This window comes from Mobula hypostoma, chromosome 14 (assembly GCF_963921235.1).
Source record: "Mobula hypostoma chromosome 14, sMobHyp1.1, whole genome shotgun sequence".
Lineage (NCBI taxonomy): Eukaryota > Metazoa > Chordata > Chondrichthyes > Myliobatiformes > Myliobatidae > Mobula > Mobula hypostoma.
In genome coordinates, this window is record NC_086110.1 from 47322074 (window position 1) to 47346769 (window position 24696).

The 24696-nt window shown below is 44.9% G+C and overlaps 1 protein-coding gene across 1 annotated transcript in view; it reads right to left on the reverse strand.

Moving 5' to 3' along the window:
* Positions 1-779: 779 nt before the first annotated feature.
* The window catches only part of chst6 (carbohydrate sulfotransferase 6), a 95982-nt gene continuing 72065 nt past the window's right edge, over positions 780-24696 (reverse strand). The window contains exon 4 of the mRNA XM_063067085.1: positions 780-802. The gene's annotated coding sequence lies outside the window, so the exon portion shown is untranslated. The remainder of the gene's footprint in view (positions 803-24696) is intronic.

The following is a 24696-nucleotide window of genomic DNA, read 5'->3' on the forward strand; positions in this document are numbered from 1 at the left end:
GAAGGTCTCATGCTATCCATTCGAAGTAGGCTGCCGTGGGTTTATTGCGTTCACTCTCCAGAAGTGGCTGCGTGACCTTGGCTTCACTAGAAGGGAGATCAAGTCAACCAGCAGGGCTGTAGCTAGGCAGCAGAGAAAGGATCAGCATGGGTGTGGATCAAGTGTGTCCAGAGGGGCAGGTAGTCAGACAGCGTATACATATCTTGCAAACCCTTCAGTAGTTGCATAGACACCTGAAGAGTAGACTATCTGTCGGATGGAAGTGACCAACAATTCTGATAGAGGCAGATGCCAAGTTTTTAAGCTCACCAGTGGGAGGTGGTGCTTTAGCACTGCTGGCCCACCACCTCGAGGGAGTCTTCATCATAAGCGGCCGAAACTCCTGAAGACAGGTGGCAGATCAACTGATGATCCCACTGGTGATAGCACAGGACAGTTAACATCTTAGTCCATGTGTATTTTGTAACTCTATAGATATAAATATTCCAACATCTGAAAACTTCCTAAATCCAAAACCCTTCCAACCCCAAGTATTTCGGATAAGGGGTGCTCAACCTGTATGAGTAAAGTCCCTGAGTTTCATGTTCTGTGGATTGATGGTGCATGGGATGTTGTCCAGGAGCCATATTTCTACAAGAACAAGCACGCAGCAGTCCAATCATCGCAAGCTAGTGCAGCCGTAGACAGGTGCAATCCAGTTTGTCTTCCACTGAATGAACACTGGCCTTCAGCCCAGCATGGACACCTGCCGTGCCTCACCAGCTTTCGCGTCTCCTCTCCTGGGAGGCTGCAACAGGCAACCCTGTAAAAAAGACGTAAAGGACGAACAATTACACCTTTATTTGGATCCAGAGAGGCTGTTGTGACCGAGCGCAGCACCAACTTTCCAGAACCGATCTGTTCTGTTATCTTTAAACATTTATATGCACTCTCACACATTGCAGTGTCTGTGACCCCCTTAAAAATGTCTTATTTTCCCTATATTATACATTGTTCTTCCTGCCTAAAATGCATCAATTTACACTTGTCTTCATTACACTTAATCTGTTTTTTTGCCAGCCTTGCAACGTCAGGTAGTGCTGAGGAAGCATTGCAATTGCAGCAGGGCTTAGACAAATTGGAAGAAAGGGGGGAAAATGGCAGATGGAATACAGTGTTGGGAAATGTATGATAATGCAATTTGGTAAAAGGAACAATGATGCGGACTATTATCTAAAAGGGGAGGAAGTTCAAACATCAGAGGTGCAGAGGGACTTAGGAGTCCTTATGCAAGACTCCCAGAAGGTTAATTTACAGCTGAGTCTATGAGTAAAGAAGGTCAATGCAATGTTGGCATTTATTTCAAGGGGAATAGAATATAAAAGTAAGGAGATAATGCTGAAGCTTTATAAGACACTAGTCAGGCTCCACTTGGAATATTGTCAACAGTTTTGAGCTCCATATCTCAGGAAGAATGTACTGTATTTTCATTGGAGGAAGTTCACAAGGATGTTTCTGAGAATGAAGGGGTTAACATATGAGGAATGTTTGGCAGCTTTGGGCCTGTACTTACTGGAATTTAGAATAATGCCTGGGGATCTCATTGAAACCTACTGAATGTTAAAAGGATTAGATCGGGTGGATGTGGAGAGGATGTTCCCTCTGGTGGGGGTATCCAGAACTAGAGGGCACAGCCTCTAAATTGAGGGGAAACCTTTTAGAACAGAAGTAAGGAGGAATTTTTTTAGCCAAAGAGTGGTGACTATGTGAAATGCTCTGCCACAGCCTGCAGTGGAGGCCAAGTCTATGGGTATATTTAAGTTGGAAATTGATAGTTTTCTGATCTGTCAGGGCATCAAAGGATACGGTGAGAAGGCAGGTGTACAGGGTTGAGTGGGATCCGGGATCAGCCATGATGGAATGGCAGAGCAGACTCGATGGGCTGAATGGCCTAATTCTGCTCCTTTGTCTTATGCTCTTTTCTGGCCCCCATGCCTTATGAATTTTCATCCCATCCAATATCCCTGCTGCCTCATTTTTTTCTGGGACTTTGGCAGCATTCCCTTTCTGGTAAATGTAAACACTGGGTACTTTATCAATGGCCCTTTTTCTACGCATATATCAGCTTTAGAATCTCATGAGCCTTTCACCCTTTGGAAGACATTAGAAAACTTTATTAACACAAAAAATACTGGAGGAACTCTGCAGGTCGGGCAGCCTCTGTGGAGAGAAACGAACAGTTGATGTTTCAGGCTCAGACCCTTTATTGGGACTGGAAGGGGAGAGAACAAAAGCCAGAAAAAATCTGGAGGGGGAAGGGGAGGAGCAAGAGCCAGCATTTGATAGGTGAATCCAGGTGAGAGGGGGAAGGCAAGAAGCTGGAGGGGGAGGGATAACTGTGAGAAGCTGGGAAGTGATGTATGAGAAAGGCAGGGGCTGAAGAACAAGGCATCTGACAGGAGAGGGCTGTAGACCATGAAATAAAGACCATAAAACCAAAATTTACAGGCGCAGAATTAGGCCATTTGGCCCATCGAGTCTGTTCTGCCATTTCATCATGGCTAATCCATTTCTCTCTAGTCCCAATCTCCTGCCTTCTCCCCATATCCCTCATTCCCTGACCAATCAAGAATCCATCAACCTCTATCTTAAATGCACATACAGATTTGGCCTGTGGCAAAGAATTCCACAGATTCCAAACTCTCTGGCTAAAGAAATTCCTCCTCATCTCCATTCTAAAAGGACACCCCTCTATTCTGAGGCTGTGTCCTCTGGTCTTAGACTCTCCCACCATAGGAAACATCCTCTCCGATCCACTCTGTCAAGGCCTTTCACCATTCGATAGATTTCAATGAGGTCACCCCTCATTTTTCTGAATTCTAGTGAATACAGGCCCAGAGCCATCAAACACTAGTCATATAAAGCCATTCTATCCTGGAATCATTTTCATCAACCTCCTTTGAATCCTCTCCAGCTTCAGCACATCCTTTCTAAGATAAAGGGCTAAAAACAGCTCACAATGCTACAAGTGAGGCCTCACCAGTGCTTTATAAAGTCTCAACATTACAGCCTTGCTTTTATATTCTAGTCCTCCTGAAATGACTACTAATATTGCATTTGTCTTCCTCACCATAGACTAGAGTCAACCTGCAAATTAACCTTTAGAGAATCCTCCCAAGCCCTTTTGCACATCAGTTTTTTTTGTATTTTCCCTTCAATGAGAAAATATTCAACACTTTCATTTCATCCACTGAAGTGCATGACCATACACATCCTGACACTGCATTCCAACTGCCATTGCTTTGCCAATTCTCCTATTCTGTCTATGTCCTTCTGTAGCCTCTCTACTTCTTCAAAACTATCTGCCCCTCCACCTATCTTCATATCATCTACAAAACTTTGCAACAAAGTCATCAATTCCATCATCCAAATCATTGACATATAATGTAAAAAGAATCGGTTCCAACACAGACCCCTGTGGAACACCACTGGTCACCGGCAGCCAGCCAGAACAGGCTCCCTTAATTCCCACTCTTTGCCTTCTGCCAATCAGCCACTGCTTTATCCATGCTAGAATCTGTCGTGTAATATCATGGGCTCATAGGTTGTTAAGCAGCCTCATGTGTGGCATCTTGTCAAAGGCCTTCTGAAAATCCAAGTACACAACATCAGTCGATCCTCCTATCTCTATCCTGCTTGTTATTTCTTCAAAGAATTCCAACAGGCAAAATTTTCACTTGAGGAAACCATGCAGACTATGGCTATTTTATCATGTGCCTATAAGTACCCTGAGACCTCATCCTTAATAATTGACTTCAACATTTTCCCAATCTCTGAGGTCAGACTAATTGGCCTACAGTTTCCTTTCTTCTGCCTCTCTCCCTTCTTGAAGAGTGGAATGACATTTACAAATTTTCTGTCTTCTGGAACCATTCCAGAATCTAGTGATTCATAAAAGTTCATTAGTAATGCCTCCACGATCTCTTCAACCACCTCTTTCAGAACTCTGGGGGTTACACCATCTGGTATAGTTGACTTATCTACCTTCAGACCTTTCAGTTTCCCAAGAAACTTCTCTCTAGTTATGGTAACTTCATACGCTTCATGACCCCTGATACCAGGAACTTCCACCATACTGCTAGTGTCTTCCACCGTGAAGACTGATGCAAAATACTTACTGTTTGTCCGCCATTTCCTTGTCCCCCATTATTACCTCTCCAGCACCATTTCCCAGTGGTCCAATCTCTACTCTTGCCTCTCTTTTACACTTTATGTATCTGAAGAAACTTTTGGTATCCTCTTTAATATTATTGGCTAGCTTTACCTTCTTAATGACCTTTTTAGTTGCCTTCTGATGGCTTTTGAAAGCTTTCAATCCTCTAACTTCCCAACAATTTTTGCTCTATTATATGCCCTCTCCTTGGCTTTGATTTCTCTTAGCCACAGTTGCGTCATCTTTCCTTTAGAATGCTTCTTCCTCTTTGGGAGGTATATATCCTGTGCCCTCTGAGTTGCTTCCAGAAATTCCAGCCATTGTGGCTCTGTCATCATTCCTGCCAATATTCCTGCTAATTTTTGCTTCCAATCAATTTGGCCAGCTCTTTTCTCATGTATCTGTAATTTCCTTTACTCCACTGACTTTCTCTCAAATTTCAGGGGGCATTTGACCACATTATGATCATTTGCCCCTCAGGCTTCTTTAATTTAAGCTCTCTAAGCAATTCTGATTTATTGCATAGTACCCAATACAGAATAGCTGATCTTTTAGTGGGCTCAACCACAAGCTGCTCTAAAAAGCCATCCTGTAGGCGCTCTAGAAATCCCCCTGCTGGAATCCAGCACCAAACTGAATTTCCCAATCTACCTGCATATTGAAGTTCCCCATGACTATTGTAACATTGTTCTTTTGGCATGCATTTTGTTTCTCCTATTGTAACTTGTAAACCACATCCTTATTACTGTTTGGGAGTCTGTATACAACTCCCATCAGTGTCTTTTTACCCTTGTAGTTTCTTAGCTCTATCCACAATGATTCACCACCTTCCAACCCTATGTCATCTCTTTCTAATGATTTGATCTCATTTTTTACTGAAAGAGCAACGCTGACCCCTCTGCCTTCCTGCCTATTCTTTCGATACAATGTCTATTCTTGGACATTAAGCTCCCAACTACAATCATCTTTCAGCCATGATCCAGGGATGCCTACCTGCAACTGTGCTGCAAGTTCATCTACCTTATTTCATACACTGCGCACATTCAAATACAACACCTCCAATCCTGCATTCACCCTTTTCGATTTTGTCCGCCTTTTACATTGCAACCTATTGACTGCAATTTTGCCCTATCCAAAGTCCCTCCTCACTACACATTGCCTCTGCTTGTAAGCCAGCTACCTTATCTTTGGCATTATTATCCACCTTTCCAATGAAATTACTTGCACTGAAATATGTGCAGCTCAGGGCACTATCTGCACCATTCTCAACCTTCTGATTCCTAACTTAGTCTGAGGTCTTACCAACATCTGCCTCCACAACCTCTCCACTAACTGTTCTGGCACTCTGGTTCCCATCCTTCTGCAAGCCTAATTTAAACCCCCTGTGTAGCATTAACAAAACCTCCCTCTCGGATATTAGTCTCCCTCCAGTTCAGGTGCACACCACCCCTTCTGTACAGATCCCAACTTCCCTGAAAGAGAGCCCAATGATCCAAAACTCTTATGCCCTCCCTCGTACACCAACTCCTTAGCCACATATTAAACTGTATAATCTTCCTAGTTCTGGCCTTACTAGCCCGTGGGATGGGTAGCAATCCTGAGATCACAACCCTGGAGGTCCTGCCCTTTAACTTAGCACCTAACTCCCAGAACTCACTTTGCAGAACCTCGCCACTCGTCCTACCATGTTGTTGGTACCTACATGGACCATGACTTCTGACTGTTCACCCTCCCGCTTAAGAATGCTGAGGACTCAATGTGAGATATCCTGGGCCCTGGCACCCAGGAGGCAATATACCATCCGGGAATCTCATTCTTGCCCGCAGAATCTCCTGTCTGTTCTCCTAACTTATGAGTCCCCTTTCAGCACAGCGTCCTCTTCTCCCCCTTCCCTTCTGAGTTACAGAGGCAGACTCAGTGCCAGAAACTCACCCACTGCAATTTTCAACCCCCCCAACAGTATCCAAAGTGATATACCTGTTGTTGAGGGGGATGGTCACAGGATTACTCTTTCACTGGCTCCTTAACCCTTTTCCCCTTCCTGACTGTCACCCAGTTTCCAGTGTTCTGCACCTTGGGTGTAACTACTTCTTTATAAGTCCTATCTATCACCACCTGAGCTCTCCAAGTGATCCAGAATTTATCCAGCTTCAGCTCCAACTCCTTAATGCAGTTTGTTAGAAGTTGCAGCTGGATGCACTTCTCATAGTTGTGTCATGGTCCGGTCCGTAAAATCCATATTCCGGTTCACGGTCCGGTCCATCGACCCTTGCTCCAGGTTTTCCTGTCTACCCTGTTTCTGTTCTTGTTGAGCTCTAATTGAGGCAGCTGATGTTCGTTGGGGCTGGCTGCATAAATACCTTTCAGAGACCAGGGTGAGGCTGCTGGATTGTTCTTGTTCTTACTCCTTGTATCCCTTCCCCTGCCTTCTGTTTCCTGGCCTGAAGCCCTGCCTTGTATTGCCGGTAACTCTCGCCTCGCCTGAAGTTCTATCTTGCCTTGCATTGCCTGAAGCCTTGCCTTGTCTTGCTGTCTTGTCCTGGAGCCACCCATACCTAGCTCCATCGGGTAAGCCAGGCCATCTTGCCGTTACCTATGGTTGGTTCTGTCCCTTCCTGTCCCTTGCCTCCGTCAGGTAAGCCAGGCTGTCTTGACGTTACCTACAGTTGGTTCTGTCCCTTCCTGTCCCTTGCCTCCGTCGGGTAAGCCAGGCTGTCTTGCCATTACCTACGGTTGATTCTGTCCCTTCCTGGCCCTTGTCTCCATCGGGAGGAGAACCGCGCCCTGCCAAGAGGAACCGCGCCCTACCCAGGAGGAGCCTCCAGCCTCCAGCCCCAAGCCTTGCCTCAAGTCTCCAGCCTCCTGCCTAGCCTCAAGCCTGATGACTCCAGCCTCCTGCCAAGCCTCGCCTCGTCTCTAGCCTTAAGCCAGAAGACTCCAGCCTCCTGCCTCCTGCCAAGCCTTGCCTTGGGTCTCTAGCCTCTAGCCTGAAGACTCCAGCCTTGTCCTGCCTGCCAACCAAGCCTCATCCTTGCCTAGTTCTGGGGTCCAAGCCAGAGGCAAGACCCAGGTACTGGGTCCTTGTCCAGTCTCTGGCTCGGACTCCAAGCCCGGGCTCCTAGTTCTCTTGTCCAGTCCTGTTCCGGGTTCCCGTTTTTCGTGTCCATGTCCTTGCCCTCACCCTGTATCCCAGTCTTGTCCCTCGTACTTCAGTGCCTGTGACTTGCACTTGGGTCCGTTCCTAGCCACTTATGACAAGTTGTAGATTTCAGAGGCATTAGAGGTCTCCCTACCTTCCCACATCCCACAAGAGGAGCATTCCACCATCCTGCCTGTCATCCCTACCATCCTAGCTGAACAGATATAAATAAAAGGAAAAAAACTGAGCTTTTCTTTCCTTTGCTTTCTCTGAAGCCTCGAAGTCACCTCTCTGACTATATTCACTCCAATGATGGCTGCTGCGCTTGCCCCTGCCTTCCTTTAATTTGCTCTTGCTAATCAATCCCAAACACCAACTGCTGTCTTTTATCCTCGGGCAGTGAACCTGATTGAAGTCCTCTCCTCTCAAAACTTCCAATGTCTGGATTGACCGGTGGTCAAAGCTGTTTTTTGCTATCATATTCTATTTCTCTTGAAGTTAATGCTAACATCGCATTTTCCTTCATCACCATCAATTTAACCCACAAATTAACCTTTCGAAGTCCTGCAGGAGGACTCAGACCCTTTGCACCTCAGATTTTTGAATTTTCTCTCCACTTAGAAAATAGCCTACATTTTTATTTCTTCTACCAAAGTGCATTATCATACACTTCCCAGGACTGTATTTCATCTGCCACTTCTTTGCCCATTCTCCTAATCTGTCTAAGTCCTTCAGTAGCCTCTCTGCTTCCTGAACACTAGCTACTCCCCCACCTATCTTCGTATCAGCTGCAAACTTGGCCACAAAGCCATCAATTCCATTATCTAAACCATTGACATATAATGTGAAAAGAAGTGGTCACAACACAGTAGTCACATAGTGGTCACAATGTAAAAAGAAGTGGTCACAATATCTTGGAACACAGCAAGTTACTGGTAGCCAACCAGAAAAGGCTCCCTTTATTTCAACTCTTTGCCTCCTGCCAATCAGCCAATGTTCGATCCATGCTAGTATCTTTCCTATAATACCATGGGCTCTTGTATGGCACCTCGTCAAAGGCCGTCTGAAAATCCAAGTATTCAACATCCACCCATTCTCCTTTGTCTATCCTGCTTGTTATTTCCTCATATGTCAGCCATAATTTTCCCTAAAGGGAGCCATACTGACTATGGCCTATTTTATCACATGCCTCCAAGTTCCCCCAAACCACATCCTTAACAATCAATCTAACATCTTCCCAACAACTGACATCAGACAAACTGGCCCATCACTTCTTTTCTTCTGTCTCTCTCCCTTCTTGGAGAGTGGAGTGGCATTTCCAATTTCCGGAACCATGCTAGAATATATTGAGTCTTGGAAGATCATTCTAATGCCTCCACAATCTCTTCAGTCAGCACTTTCAGAACCCTGGGATATAGACCATCTAGTCCAGGTGATTTATCTAACTTCAGATCTTTCAGTTTCCCAAGAAACTTCTCCCTAGTTATGGCAATTTCACTTTCTTCTGCCCCTTTTCACTCTCAAACCTCTGGCATACTGCTAATGTCTTCCACAGTGAAGACTGATGCAAAATACTTATTCAGTTTGTCCACCATTTCCTTGTCTCCCATTACTACCTCTCCAGCATCATTTTCCAGCGGTCTGATATCCACTCTCGCCTCTCATTTACATTTTATGAGCTATCGGTATCCTCTTTAATATTATTGGCTAGCTTGCCTTAGTATTCCATCTTTATCTTCTTTTTGGCTTTTTAGTTGCCTTCTGATAGTTTTTAAAAGTTTCTCAATCCTCTAACTTCCCACTAATATTTGCTCCATTTTATGCCCTCTCTTTAGCTTTTATGTTGGCTTTGACTTCTTTTGTCAACCCTGGTTGTATCATCCTGCCTTTAGAATACTTTTTCTTCTTTGGGATGTATCTATCCTGGGCCTTCCAAATTGCTCTGAGAAACTCCAGATATTGCTGCTTTGTCAGCATTCCTGTAGTTTTCTCTTCCAGTCAATTTTGGCCAGCTCCTTTCTCATGCATCTGCAATTCCCTTTACTCCACTGTAATACTGATACATCTGACTTTAGCTTCTCCTTCTCAACTTGCAGGTTTGGCTCGATCATATTATGATCACTGACCACTAAGTGTTCCTTTACCTTGAGCTCTCTAATCAATTTTGGTTCATTGCACAATACCCAATCCAGAATAGCTGATGCCCGAGTGGGCTCAACACAAGCTGCTTTAAAAAGTCATCTCATAGGCATTCTACAAACTTCCTCTCTTGGGATCCTGCACCAAGCTGGTTTTCCCAATCTACCTGCATATTGAAATCTCCCATAACTATCATAACACGGCCCTTTTGACATGTATAGTACTCCTGCGAGTGTCTTTTTATCCTTGCAATTTCTTAACTCTACCTACAATGATTCTACACCTCCAATCCTATGTCACCTTGTTCTAATCATTTGACTTCATTTTTTACCGACAGAGCCACCTGCTGCCAACCTGCCCATCTTTTCGATACAATGTGTATCCTCCGACATTAAGCTTCCAGCTATAATCATCTTTCAGCCGTGATTCAGTTTTGCCCACAACGTCATACATGCCAATCTGTAACTGTGCCAGAAGTTCATCTACCATATTCTGTATACTGCGTGCATTCAAATATAACATCGTCAGTCCTGTATTCATCACCTTTTTTGATTTTGTTCCCCTTTTACATTGCAGCTCATCCCATTGACTGCAATTGTGCCCCATCACCAGTCTGTCCTTGCTAGCAGTCTCACTACACATTGCCCCATCCTCAGCACTATCACTCCGATTCCCAAATTAGTGCCAAATTAGTCTAAACCCTCACAAACAACTCTAGCAAACCTGCCTGCAAGGACATTGGTCCCCTTTGGGTTCAGCTGTAACCATTCCCTTTTGGACAGGCCGTATGTTTCCCAGAAGAGATCCCAATGATCCAGAAATCTGAACCCCTGCCCCTGGACCAGTTCTTCAGCCATGCATTCATCCACCAGGTCATCCTATTGTTACGAGAATACACATAAAATTAAGATGTTTGCTGGCCTGGGCTAGCATCAGTGGCATCAGCAGTTGGTCTGCCACCTGCCCTCAGGGGAAGGAGAGATAAGGAACAATGGAGCAGCGTCTGGAGATGTGTAATGAAGGGATGTGGGAGGAAGAGCTGTCTGGAGCGGCTCCCCCCTTTGAACCCTGAACTGTTTGAAGTGATGGACAGGCGATACCCCAGCAGGGGGATAAAAAGGGACAGGTTCGCTAAGACAGACACACACGCCACCCGAGGTAACGAGACCCTGGAAGCGGTGCGCTTCTCACGAGTGGGTGAGAAGTGCCAGACAACGACAAGGGTGGAAAGGTACGATCAGCGGGAACCCGGTGTGTGTCCGCCCTTGCCTGGGTGCCGGGTTCACTGCAGAGGATCGACCGCATCTGGAGGAGGGGTCACAGTCGGTGACCTCAGGTGACATCACCAAGGACCCGCCCAAAAGCTGTTTGTGAGCCATCCCGCTGGTCTGTGAGTGAAGCAGTGTTCTGAATGATCAGTTGTTCCTGTTCTCTCTCTCTTCCCCCACCTTGTCCATCGCCATGGCAACGATTACTGCGAACTGAACTACAAACTGGACTGAACTTTGAGTCATTTTGAAATTGGTCATTTACCCCTAGACAACGATAGAGCTTGATTGATGCTGTTATCTTAATTCTGTGCACATGTGTGGTTATCATTGTTGAATTGTTGCATTTATTATCCTTTCGATTACTGTGTTGCTTGTTTCTTTAATAAAACTTTCTTAGTTCTAGTACTCCAGACTCCAACTGAGTGATCCATTTCTGCTGGTTTGGCAACCCAGTTACGGGGTACGTAACACTATTCATACCCTCACTGATGCATGGCACAGCGAGCAATCCAGAGATTACTACCCTGGAGGTCCTGCTGTTGAGCTTTCTACCTCGCTCTCCAAAATCCCTTGTCAGCATCTCCTTCTCTTTCCTAACCACGTCATTGGTGCCATTATGTACTAAGACTTCTGGCTGCTCGATCTCCCCCTTTACAATGATGTAGAACCAATCTAAGCCATCCCTGACCGTGGCACCTGGGAAGCAACATACTATCCAGGTGTCTCCATCACACCAACAAATCTCATCTCTGTTCCTCTGACTATGGAATCTTCTGTCACCATTGTGGCCCTTTTCACCTTTCTTCTCTTCTGAGCCACAGTGCAAGACTCAGTGCCCCTCAACAATATCCAAAGTAGTATACTTATCACTGAGGGGAACGGCCACAGGGGTACTCTGCGCTGGCTGCCCATTTAGCTTCCTCCTCCTGACAATCACCCAGTTACCTGCCTCCTGCAACATCAGGGTGACTACTGCCCTGTAGCTCCTATCTATCACTTTCTCAGTCTCCCATATGAGTCAAAGGTATTGAGCTGCAGCTCCAGTCCCTTAACACATCCTCTGAGGGGCTGCAGCTCAGTGCGCCTAGTGCAGGTGTGGTTATCCGGCAGGCTGCGTGTGACCCAGAATTCTCACATCTCATACACAGAGCTATTTTCACTGCACCAACTGTGCTCTAACAGATGAGAATAAAGAAGAAGAGGAAGGAGAAACTTGTCAGATATTTACCTCACCCAAGCCTGATCTGGCCTAATCCTGACGAGCCAAAGCCACTTCAGCACTGGCCCATTCACACAACGGCCACTCCACTTGCCCCTATATTATTTTTATTCACCCTTTCTCATGAATCCTGTGCACTGATTGAACGGGATGGAAGTGAAGGTGTTGAGCAGATTGTGAAAGAAAATGGGGAAAGGGGCTGGTGGGGTGAATTGTTAAAAGAAGAGAGTGGTTACCAGAAGTTATGGGCAAGGTCCACTTATCAGAGATCTTGGAGAAAGCTGTCATTAAAATCCTAGTGATATACATTTTTGGCAAGAACTTCCTCTTGTCTCACATTAGTTAGTGTCAGTTATCAATTCAGGAAAGTCCCTGGCCTCCAGCAGCTACGAGGTCTTCAAGCTGGCTGAGTAAACAATCATATTTAAGAATTTTCACAGACAGCAACTTTGGGTGCAAATGCAGATCTTTCAGATTAATACTTTAAATGTTATATAGACTGATTTAAAAAAATATGGACTATAGACATAATACTTGCTGCCTTCTGATCCAGCTTGCCTCAAGATGGCAGTCAAAATCCTTTTCACAACCTTTCATATCCTTTCATAAGTTAACTTCTGAAGTTCCTGCAGTATATTCTCTAATGTAAAGTGTTAAACAATTTCCTGTAGTCATACTTGAGTGAATACTAATTTTGAAAGCTTAGTTAACTTATTGTAGCCAATCAGGATGACTCTTTTCCAGTTGTTTTGTTTCTATTTGAGTTTCATGAACAGATAGTTGGACTGCAGGGAGCTCCTTCCCGTCTCGAGAAACGAAACTAGCAGATAACCTACTAGAAGTTTTCTTTTAAATTTCTGAAAGGTTTTGATTGAGTGAATATGGAGAAAATATTTCCGTTTGTGGGGTACAGCAATTCTAAGGGCTGTAAGACAGTCACAATGGGTAAATTTTGAGGACTTCATATTTTAGTAAAGCAATTTATTCTCCTTTGTCCTTTTTTACCACTGGCCACACCCATGTCCCCATCTACGTCAATGGAGCTGTAGTGGAGCGTGCATCAAGCTTCAAATTCCTTGGTGTTCACATTTCCGGTGATCTCACCTGGTCTCTGAACTCCTCCATCCTGATCAAAAAGGCGCAACAGTGCCTTTATTTCCTGTGGAGCATCAAGAAAGCTCACCTCTGTCCCAGGATACTGACGGACTTTTACCGCTGTACCATTGAAAGTATACTCACCAACTGCATCTCAGTGTGGTATGGTAATTGTCCCATATTGGATCGCAAAGCACTCCAGCGGGTGGTGAAAACTGGCCAGCGAATTATCAGCACCCAATTGCCCACCATTGAGAACATCTACCATAAACGCTGCCTGGGCAGGTCGAAAAGCATTATCAGGGATGCATCTCACCCTAACCATGGACTTTTTACTCTCCTCCCATCCAGTAGGCGCTACAGGAGCCTCCGCTCCCACACCAGCAAGCACAGGAAGAGCTTCTTCCCTGAGGCTGTGACACTGCCGAACCTCACATCACAGCGCTAAGCAGTATTTCATGCATATTGGACTGTCTCAGTACTTTTATATTTGTATGCTGTCGCACTTACTTTTTATTCGCAGTTATTTTGTAAATAATACTATTCTTTTGCACTTCTGGTCAGATGCTAATTGCATTTCATTGGCTTTGTATCTATACTTGGCATAATAACAATAAAGTTGAATCTTATTTAAGCTAATCTAAAACCTTTTTTGCTCAGCACAATGTAACAGGAAATGATTTAAGCTACAATGGAGCATGAGTGTGGTCATTGCAATGCTCCACTTCAGAAATTCAACCAAGTGCATCAGGTTGGTAAATTCACTGGCAGCTCAGTTTCAGATGCATGTCAAATAATGTTAGTCCTCACAGAATGGTGTGTTATCTATACAGGAAATACAACACTTTAAGGCTCACTGGTTCAATCACAGACTGACGAAGAAGCAGTCCTCCTTCATGCTGTGTGCACTTAATGAGTCACTCCTGCTGCAGAAGCTGTTTTCATGGGCTAGAACTGGCTCTCACTCGACATGAACATTTCTATTGACTTCTACTTTAAAAGTTGGCACTTGAAAAATACTAGCAGGGTGATCCTCCTCTGAATTAACTTTTAGATTTCTTGGTGACTTTCATATTTTGCTGACCTTTACATGTGCTCTTCACCATAAGTGAAAATATTTTCTGTGCATGCTCCCTTACCAAACCTTCCACAGGACATCCTTGAGCCTACTTTTCTCAAAACAGGCAAAGTAGAAGTGATTTGTTCAAAGTTGTTTTGCTTTAGATGAATGATTTTAGTTATTAATCATGTTTTAAATTAATTTATTTTTTATCTTTAAAAATGCTTAAAAGAATTGATTTTCTGAATTATTTACTTCAGCATGTATCATTTTTAGAAGTCTCTGAAGATGGTGTGCAGTGGAACTTTGTCATCCCCTCCAGCAGACTGTCTCCACTCAGGCCAAGCTGGTCAATAGGAGAGGCCCTTCTAAAACAACACATCAGTTACAATTCTAAGTGGGGAACAGGTCAGCATGCTCTTGACTGTTGTTTTGTGTTTCTACCAAAGTGTATTTAAATAGTTCACTTTTGTTCGTGCACCCAGTGAATAAGGGAACTTTAATAAGAGAAAGAGATGAAAGTCAGGGTCAAAAATAGAAATGCATCAACCTTTCTTGTTGATTACACTGTGACTGAAAATACTTTAGCCTAGAATCATTACCAACACCTCCCACTACTCCTACCATTCAGCTCCACTAAAGGAAACATTATGGCCAACAACAGGAATTCTGCAGATGCTGGAAATTCAAGCAACATACATCAAAGTTGCTGGTGAACGCAGCAGGCCAAGCAGCATCTATAGGAAGAGGTGCAGTCGACGTTTCAGGCCGAGACCCTTCGTCAGGACTAACTGAAGGAAGAGTGAGTAAGGGATTTGAAAGTTGGAGGGGGAGGGGGAGATCCAAAATGATAGGAGAAGACAGGAGGGGGAGGGATAGAGCCGAGAGCTGGACAGGTGATAGGCAAAAGGGGATACGAGAGGATCATGGGACAGGAGGTCCGGGAAGAAAGACAAGGAGGGCGGGGGGTGACCCAGAGGATGGGCAAGAGGTATATTCAGAGGGACAGAGGGAGAAAAAGGAGAGTGAGAGAAAGAATGTGTGCATAAAAATGAGTAACAGATGGGGTACGAGGGGGAGGTGGGGCCTCAGCGGAAGTTAGAGAAGTCGATGTTCATGCCATCAGGTTGGAGGCTACCCAGACGGAATATAAGGTGTTGTTCCTCTAACCTGAGTGTGGCTTCATCTTTACAGTAGAGGAGGCCGTGGATAGACATGTCAGAATGGGAATGGGATGTGGAATTAAAATGTGTGGCCACTGGGAGGTCCTGCTTTCTCTTGCGGACAGAGCGTAGATGTTCAGCAAAGCGGTCTCCCAGTCTGTGTCGGGTCTCACCAATATATAAAAGGCCACATCGGGAGCACCGGACACAGTATATCACCCCAGTCGACTCACAGGTGAAGTGATGCCTCACCTGGAAGGACTGTTTGGGGCCCTGAATGGTGGTAAGGGAGGAAGTGTAAGGGCATGTGTAGCACTTGTTCCGCTTACACAGATAAGTGCCAGGAGGGAGATCAGTGGGGAGGGATGGGGGGGACAAATGGACAAGGGAGTTGTGTAGGGAGCGATCCCTGCGGAATGCAGAGAGAGGGGGAGGGAAAGATGTGCTTAGTGGTGGGATCCCGTTGGAGGTGGCGGAAGTTACGGAGGATAATATGTTGGACCCGGAGGCTGGTAGGGTGGTAGGTGAGGACCAGGGGAACCCTATTCCTAGTGGGGTGGTGGGAGGATGGAGTGAGAGCAGATGTACGTGAAATGGGGGAGATGCGTTTAAGAGCAGAGTTGATAGTGGAGGAAGGGAAGCCCCTTTCTTTAAAAAAAGAAGACATCTCCCTCGTCTTAGAATGAAAAGCCTCATCCTGAGAGCAGATGCGGCGGAGACGGAGGAATTGCGAGAAGGGGATGGCGTTTTTGCGAGAGACAGGGTGAGAAGAGGAATAGTCCAGATATCTGTGAGAGTCACTAGGCTTATAGTAGACATCAGTGGATAAGCTGTCTCCAGAGACAGAGACAGAAAGATCTAGAAAGGGGAGGGAGGTGTCGGAAATGGACCAGGTAAACTTGAGGGCAGGGTGAAAGTTGGAGGCAAAGTTAATAAAGTCAACGAGTTCTGCATGCGTGCAGGAAGCAGCGCCAATGCAGTCGTCGATGCAGCGAAGGAAAAGTGGGGGACAGATACCAGAATAGGCACGGAACATAGATTGTTCCACAAACCCAACAAAAAGGCAGGCATAGCTAGGACCCATACGGGTGCCCATAGCTACACCTTTAGTTTGGAGGAAATGGGAGGAGCCAAAGGAGAAATTATTAAGAGTAAGGACTAATTCCGCTAGACGGAGCAGAGTGGTGGTAGAGGGGAACTGATTAGGTCTGGAATCCAAAAAGAAGCGTAGAGCTTTGAGACCTTCCTGATGGGGGATGGAAGTATATAAGGACTGGACATCCATGGTGAAAATAAAGCGGTGGGGGCCAGGGAACTTAAAATTATCGAAAAGTTTAAGAGCGTGAGAAGTGTCACGAACATAGGTCGGAAGGGATTGAACAAGGGGTGATAAAACCGTGTCGAGGTATGCAGAAACGAGTTCGGTGGGGCAGGAGCAAGCTGAGACAATAGGTCGGCCAGGACAGGCAGGTTTGTGGATCTTGGGTAGGAGGTAGAAACGGGAAGTGCGGGGTGTGGGAACTATAAGGTTGGTAGCAGTGGATGGGAGATCCCCTGAGCGGATAAAGTCGGTGATGGTGTGGGAGACAATGGCCTGGTGCTCCTTAGTGGGGTCACGATCGAGGGGTAGATAAGAGGAGGTATCCGCGAGTTGTCGCTGTGCCTCGGCAAGGTAGAGGTCAGTACGCCAGACTACAACAGCACCCCCCTTATCAGCGGGTTTAATAATAAGGTTAGGATTAGTGCGGAGGGAGTGGAGAGCAGAGCGTTCCGAAGGAGTGAGGTTGGAATGGGGACAAGGTGCGGTGAAGTCGAGACGGTTGATGTCCCGTCGGCAGTTAGCAATAAAGAGATCCAGAGCAGGCAGAAGACCAGAGCGGGGTGTCCATGAAGAAGAGGAGGGTTGAAGACGGGAGAAGGGGTCATCGGTGGGGGTGGAAGAGTCCTTGCCGAAGAAGTAGGCTCGGAGACGGAGACGGCGGAAGAAAAGTTCCGCATCATGGCGAACACGGAACTCGCTGAGGTGTGGGCGAAGGGGGACAAACGTGAGGCCCTTACTGAGAACAGAGCGCTCTGCCTCAGACAGCTGAAGGTCGGAGGGGATGGTAAAGACCCGGCACGGATGAGAGCTGGGATCAGAGGGGGGAGGAGGGAGGCTGGTAGTGTCAGTGGAGAGGGGAGGGTTGGGGTGAGAGGAAGATGGAGCCTCTGAGTACCCAGGAGTTGACGATGGGATCTGAGGAAGACGGGGCTGCGGAGTGGTGGTGGGGGAAGGGGAGACGGGAGTCACAACAGCAGCACATAAAGACCCGGCCTGAAGTTCAAGGCTGGAGTCACAGTTAGTGGTTGCGCGATCGCTGTGAAGGTACCCATGGTCGTTGATGGAGTCCGGGTTTTGAATATGTTCTGAGGTGTTGGAGCCGGCGAGATCAATGGCAGCCGCCGCAATCTGAAGTTCATGCCTGCTAGTGTCGGGGCCGGCAGGCTCTGGAGTCCGTAGATGTAGGATCTTGCGATCTTTGCCTAACATGACAAAGTCAAAAAAAACGGCGATTGCTGGCGTGAATCCGACGGAGGATGAAATAACGGGTAGGACCATTACAGACGGCGAAGAAAGTGTCCCGAAGGTGTGGAAGGGTCTGGGATAGGGACACCAAGTACCTCCTCATGGCGGAGAGCGTCGCCTTCAGAGCTTGACGGGAGAAGCGGCGAGAGGCAGAGTCAATAAAATGTGAGTACCTGGGATCCTCAGAAAGTCCAAATTGAGAGGCTTGGAAACGAATCCTAAAGCCAACCACCAGCATGACTTTGTTGGATAAATCCAAAGCACTCGTGGGAACTCACAAAGTCAGTATGTCACTTGTCTGTGGCGTTGGAATCCCGAGTATAGTTCCCCCCACAGGAAGGTCTCCTTTAAGATATGCTTAGATCTCCCTCCCACCAATCCCCTCACATTTCTCACTCAACCTTTCCCCTGCGCACCACTAACTTTTTAACTTCTAATCTCTCTGATCCTACTGCATTGAAATCCAACCTAATTATATGCCAAACAACATCCTACAAGTAATGACCTCCCCCAAATAAAGCAAAGCAAATATCACTCCACTCTTTATGAAAGGAGGAAGGCAGCAGAAAGGAAATTATAGACTAGTTAGCCTGAGCTCAGTGGTTGGGAAGATGTTAGAGTCAATTGTTAAGGATGAGGTGATGGAGTACTTGGTGACACAGGACAAGATAGTACAAAGTCAGCGTGGTTTTCTTCAGGGAAAATCCTGCCTGACATACTTGTTGGAATTCTTTGAGGAGATTACAAGTAAAATAGATAAAGGGGATGCAGTGGATGTTGTATATTTGGATTTTCCGAAGGCCTTTGACAAGGTGCCACACACGACACTGCTTACCAAGTTAAGAGCCCATGGTATACAGGAAAGTTACTAACATGGTTAGAACATTGGCTGATTGGTAGAAGGCAGCGAGTGGGAATAGAAAAATCCTTTTCTGGTAGGCTGCCAGTGACTAGTAGTGTTCTGCAGGGGTCGATGTTGGGACCACTTTTAGTGCTATATATAAATGATTTAGATGATGGAACAGACGGCTTTGTTGCCAAGTTTGTGGATGATACGAAGATTTGGTGTAGGGGCAAGTAGTGTTGAGGAAACAGGTAGGATGTAGAAGGACTTAGACAGATTAGGAGAATGGGCAAGAAAGTGGCAAATGAAATACAATGTTGGAATATGCATGGTCATGCGCTTTGGTAGTAGAAATAAATCTGCAGACTATTTTGCAAACGGGGAGAAAATCCAAAAATCTGAGATGCAAATGAACTTGGGAGTTCTTGTGCAGAACACCCTAAAGGTTAATTTGCAGGTTGAGTTGGTGCTGAGGAAGGCAAATGCCATGTTAGCATTCATTTCAAGCGGTCTAGAATACAAGAGCAGGGATGTGATGCTGAGGCTTTATAAGGCACTGGTGAGGCCTCACCTTGAGAATTATGAACAGCTTTGGGCTCCTCATCTTAGAAAAGATGTGCTGGCATTCAAGAGGGTCCAGTGGGGGTTCACAAGGATGATTCCAGGAATGAAATAGTTATCATACGAGGAACATTTGATGGCTCTGGGTCTATACTTGCTGGAATTCAGAAGGATGAGGGGGGACCTCATTGAAACCTTTCAAATATTGAAAGGCCTAGACAGAGTAGATGTGGAAAGGATGTTTCCCATGGTGGGAGAGTCCAGGACAAGAGGGCACAGCCTCAGGAAAGGGGGACGCCCTTTCAAAACAGAGATGCAGAGAAACTTCTTTAGCCAGACGGTGATGTATTTGTGTAATTTGTTGCCACATGTAGCTGTGGATGCCAGATCATTGGGTGGATTTAAGGCAGAGATTGACAAGTTCTTGACTGGACATGGCATCATAGGTTACGGGGAGAAGGCCGGGAGCTGGGGATGAGGAGGAGAAAAAAAAAGGATCAGCCATGATTGAATGGCGGAGCAGATTCGATGGGCCAGATGGCCTAATTCTGCTCCTATGCCTTATGGTCTTATGGCCTTTATTGTCAAAGTAATCCTTTTGGTCCCAATTTTGCCCTCACCACACCCCAGACTGAAGCTCTGACCCTCTTAACCTCCACCCCTTCTTGGGACTCAAGTGTTGACCAAGTGACCTCTGAGCTATCTGACTATGTTTGCTGGGTCAGCAATGACGGAGCTAGTGAAGGAAAAGTGGCCACAGATTTGCGTTTTCTTCAGGTGCATTCATGGTGCCTGCTTTCAACATTGAACTAATGTGGGTTCTGTATGGTACAGGCCCTTCCAGCCACGCTGACCTAGCCTAATCATGGGACAATTTACAATGACCGACTAGCCTGCCAACCAGTCTTTGGCCTGTGGGAGGAAACCAGAGCACCCAGAGGAAACCCACATGGCCACGGGGAGAACGTATGAACTCCTTACAGGCAGCGGTGGGAATTGAACCCAGTTGGCTGGTACTGTAAAGCGTTGTGCTAACCACTTCGCTACCGTGCCGCCCCACTGAACCCCACTCTGGCTGTGAAGTATTTATTTAAGTTAATATAATTTAATGGGTGGACATGCCTATCCCAAGGTAACCAAATTTTATTGCTCTTACATGTTCTAATCCTGTGAGCATCATGAACTCTTATTAGATAAAAGGATCAATATTAGCTGATGCAATGAGAATTCAGTTGCTGCTCTTCAAATACAAAAAGAAATCTTTCATTTCCAAATAGTGTTTATAATGTTGAAATGGTCCTTTTTAAAGGTTATTCCATCAGTGCTCTTGTTTCTTGGAATACATTCTGACTATTAAGTGGACTTGCTTATTTGGTTGTATTTTTGAGACTGGGTTTCGGCCTGAAACATCGACAGTTTACTCTTCTCCATAGACGCTGCCTTGACCTACTGAGTTCCTCCAGCATTTTGCGTGCAACACTGTCGCTCTCCAGTATCTGCAGAATCTCTTGTGCTGATGTACAAGAGAAGTACAACTAATGATTTCTGAGTATCTTCAGTGAAACCCTGGGAAAATTAACCTCTGCTCTATGTGCTGAGGCAGACTGCACACAGTGATATCTGTGTCCTAGTTAATTATTTTTACTGTTTGCCATACACAGTGAAAGTTTTCTGTACTAGACATGGTGTTTAGATTTGCAGCCATGAGAACATCCAAGATAAGCAACAAATTGTGAATATAAACAATGTGGTACTTTGCGTGGTGAGAAATGGCAAACAGCAAACTGCATAGTTTCCCAAAAGAGGTGCCATGTTCTTGGCCTCCAGATATTCTAAAAGCTGAAGCCCTTTATAGCCTGTCTTCTTAAAAATAGCAAATAGCAAAGTTGTAAATCTGTTCAGACTTTTCAGAAGATAGTGATGTTGCCAAAATAACACTCACTGGGATTTTAAAGCAACTTGTAAGGGAAGGCAGTCATTTTAGTTGTGTCATGCACATTAAAAGTTTGAAAAGCATGAAGTAAATATCCCCCTTGCACAAAGAAGGATGGATGGGTGTTTTCATGCTCCTGAATTTCCTATGTTAAGCAGTTGCAACTAAAGCAATGTAATAATTGCCCTCTGTTCCCCTGGAGTAGGAATTCAACCAAGAATTCTGCTCCCAGTCATAACTCAGCAATCCCCATCCAACATATCATTGTTAGAACCGAGGGCAGCAATCAACATGTCTGTGCTGTCGTGAATACTTCAAAGTACAAAGTAAATTTATTATCAAAGTAGATATGTGTTACCATATCCTAACATGAGATTCATTTTCTTGCAGGCATTCACAGTAGTTACAAATTAATACGATAGAATCAATGAGAAACTACACACAAACAAAGATGGCAAACAACCAATGTGCAAAAGAAGACAAACTGTGAAAATACCATTAAAAATAACTAATTAACGAATACTATTGAGGACGTGCATTGTAGAGATCTTGAAAGGTTGTGGAATCATTTCAGTGTTGAGATTCATGAGCCTGATGGCTGAAGGGTAATAACTGTTCCTGAACCTGGTTGTGTGAATCACTAAGGTTCTTGTTCCTCCTTCCTGATGGCAGGAGTGAGAAGAGAGCATGGCCTGGGTAATGGGGATCCTTGATGACAGATGCTGCTTTCTTGTGGCAGTGCCTATTGTAGATGTGCTCAATGGTGGGGATTTACTTGGCTGGACTTCCTGCAAGCACATGTCCAGAACAGGAATGGAGGAAATCAGTTTAAAAGAATGAATTCAAAGGAAATGAGCCTCAAACATAATTCAGGGAAACAATAATTAATCGGAAGGGGAACTAAAGGGAAATACCCTCTATCCATGAATTCTATTCACATAATAACTTGCCATTCTATCTGGCAGGAGCTCCACATTCCTTCCTATTAATAATTGGCACTTCAGACCTCCAACACATATTGTGTGCATTCGTATGTATGATTCATTATGTTCCACTCCATTCATAAAGGTGGAAACTAGATTTTACCATCGTCCCTTTATTTTATGAATGTGCAAATACATGAAGTATACTTCCAAGTTTCTAAAATACACACTTCATGTGTTCTACTTGCAGACTCCAAGTTAAAGTTTTAGGCAATACTGCGAATGTCGCTTGATCCTTCTCTGCAAATACCTTTAGAAAGTTAATGGGAACAAATGCTTAACTATTATTCATTGATGATCAGCACGGTTGATGCCAAATGCTTTCTGCTGTGTAGCTGCTGAAATTGATAAGTTATACATAACAGGATTTGTACAAAAGATCTTTTAGCCAACACAATCTAATAGGCGATCAGACAAAAAGATTATGACATTATGGGCATCACTGAGTTATGGCTGAAAGAAGACCATAGCTGGGAGCTTCACATCCACAGATACTGATCCTTACAAAGGGATAGGCGGGTGGACGCAGCGGTTAGGGTGGTTTTGTTGGTAAAAAAAAAGGATCAAATCCTAAGAATCAAGTGACGTAGGTTCAGAAGATGTAGAATCCTTGTGGATAGAGTTAAGGAGCTGCAAGGGTAAAAAGTCTCGGATGGGAATTATATACAGGCCTCTGAACTGTATCTAGGATGTGGGGTACAGATTACACTGGGAGATATAAAATGTGTGTAAAAATGCAATGTTATGATGGTCTTGGGTTTCAATATGCAGTTAGATTGGGCAAATTAGGTCAGCTGCTGTTCCTTGTCTGATGGCAAAGTAACACAAGAAATTCAGCACCATCAGCAAAATAAACAGAAAAATGAAAGGGAGAGAAGTGAAATAGATAGATACATCCCAGCCATGGAACTGTGGTGGAGTCTGGTGAAGCTTGGCTCTGGGATCTCCGGTGCAGCAGAATCTCCTCCACATCCAGTTCCAAAAGCCCTTAGAGGAAATGTCTCTTCTGCACCCATTGTGAAAATCCGGGAGTATCACAGTGTCCACTGCATCTCACGGGAACCTGGAAACTGGGATTAGCACAGTACAGACTGCTCTCCATTTCTGGGACCAGTCGAATGTCAAGTATTTCAGAACGGTCTGTGAACCAATCAACACTACTTCACAATTCTGCTCTCCTATTATTTAGTTAAGAGAGCTGCTGATCAGGACATTGGGGTTGTCATTGAGTCTTGGAAAAGTACAGCACAGAAACAGGCCCTTTGGCCCATCTAGTCCATTTGAAAACCATTTAAACTGCCTTCTCCATCAACCTGAGCGACCCAACAACCTTCTGAGCGAAGAAGTTTCACCTCATGTTCATTTTAAACTTTTCACCTTTCACCCTTAACCCATGACCTCTACTTATAATCCTACCCAACCTCAGTGGAAAAAGCCTGCTTGCATTTACTCTATCGATATTCCTCATAATTTTGTGTACCTCTATCCATTCTCCTCTTAATCTTCTACATTCTAAGGAATACAGACCTGATCTATTCAATCTTTACTTAAAACTCAGATTCTCCAGACCTGGCAACATCCTTGTAAATTTTCTCTGTATTCTTTCAGCTTGTTTACATCTTTCCTGTAGGTTGGTGACCAAAACTGCACACAATACTCCAAATTAGGCCTCACTAATGTCTTCTACAGCTTCAACATAATATCCCATCTCCTATACTCAATACATTGATTTATGAAGGCCAATGTGTCAAAGGCTTGCTTTATGACCCTACCTAAATGCAACGTCACTTTCAATGAATTATGGACCTCTATTCCCAGATCCCTTTGTTCTATCGCACTCCTCAGTGCCCTATCGTTTACTGTGTAAGACCTACACAAGTGCAAAATCTCACATCAGTTTGCATTAAATTCCACCTGCCATTTTTCAGCCCATTTTTCCAGCTGATGCAGATCCCTCTACAAGCCATAATAGCCTTCCCTGTTGTCCACTACACCCCCAATCTTGGTGACATCCACAAAATTGCTGATCCAGTTAACCACATTATCATCCAGGTCATTGATATAGATGACAAAAAACAATGGACCCAGCATCGCTCCCTGTGGCACACCACTAGTCACAGGACTCCAGTCAGAGAGGTAACCATCTCTGGCTTCTCCCACAAAGGCAATGTGTAATCCAATTTACTACCTCCATCTTGAATGCTGAGCAACTTAACCTCCTTGATCAACCTCCCATGTGGGACCTTGTCAAATGCCTTACTAAAGTCCATGTGGACAACATCTATTGCTTTGCCTTCATCCACTTTCCTGGTAACTTCCTCGAAAATAAGATTGGTTAAGGATGATCTACCACGCCTGAAGCGATGCTAAGTATCCTTAATCAGTCCATGTCTAACCAAATACTTCTATATCCGGTCCCTTAGAATAACTTCCCCACAACTGATGTCAGGGTCACTGGTCTATAATTTCCTGGTTTATGTTTAGAGCCTTTTTTAAACAGCGGAGCAACATCAGCCAATTTTTCCATTTTC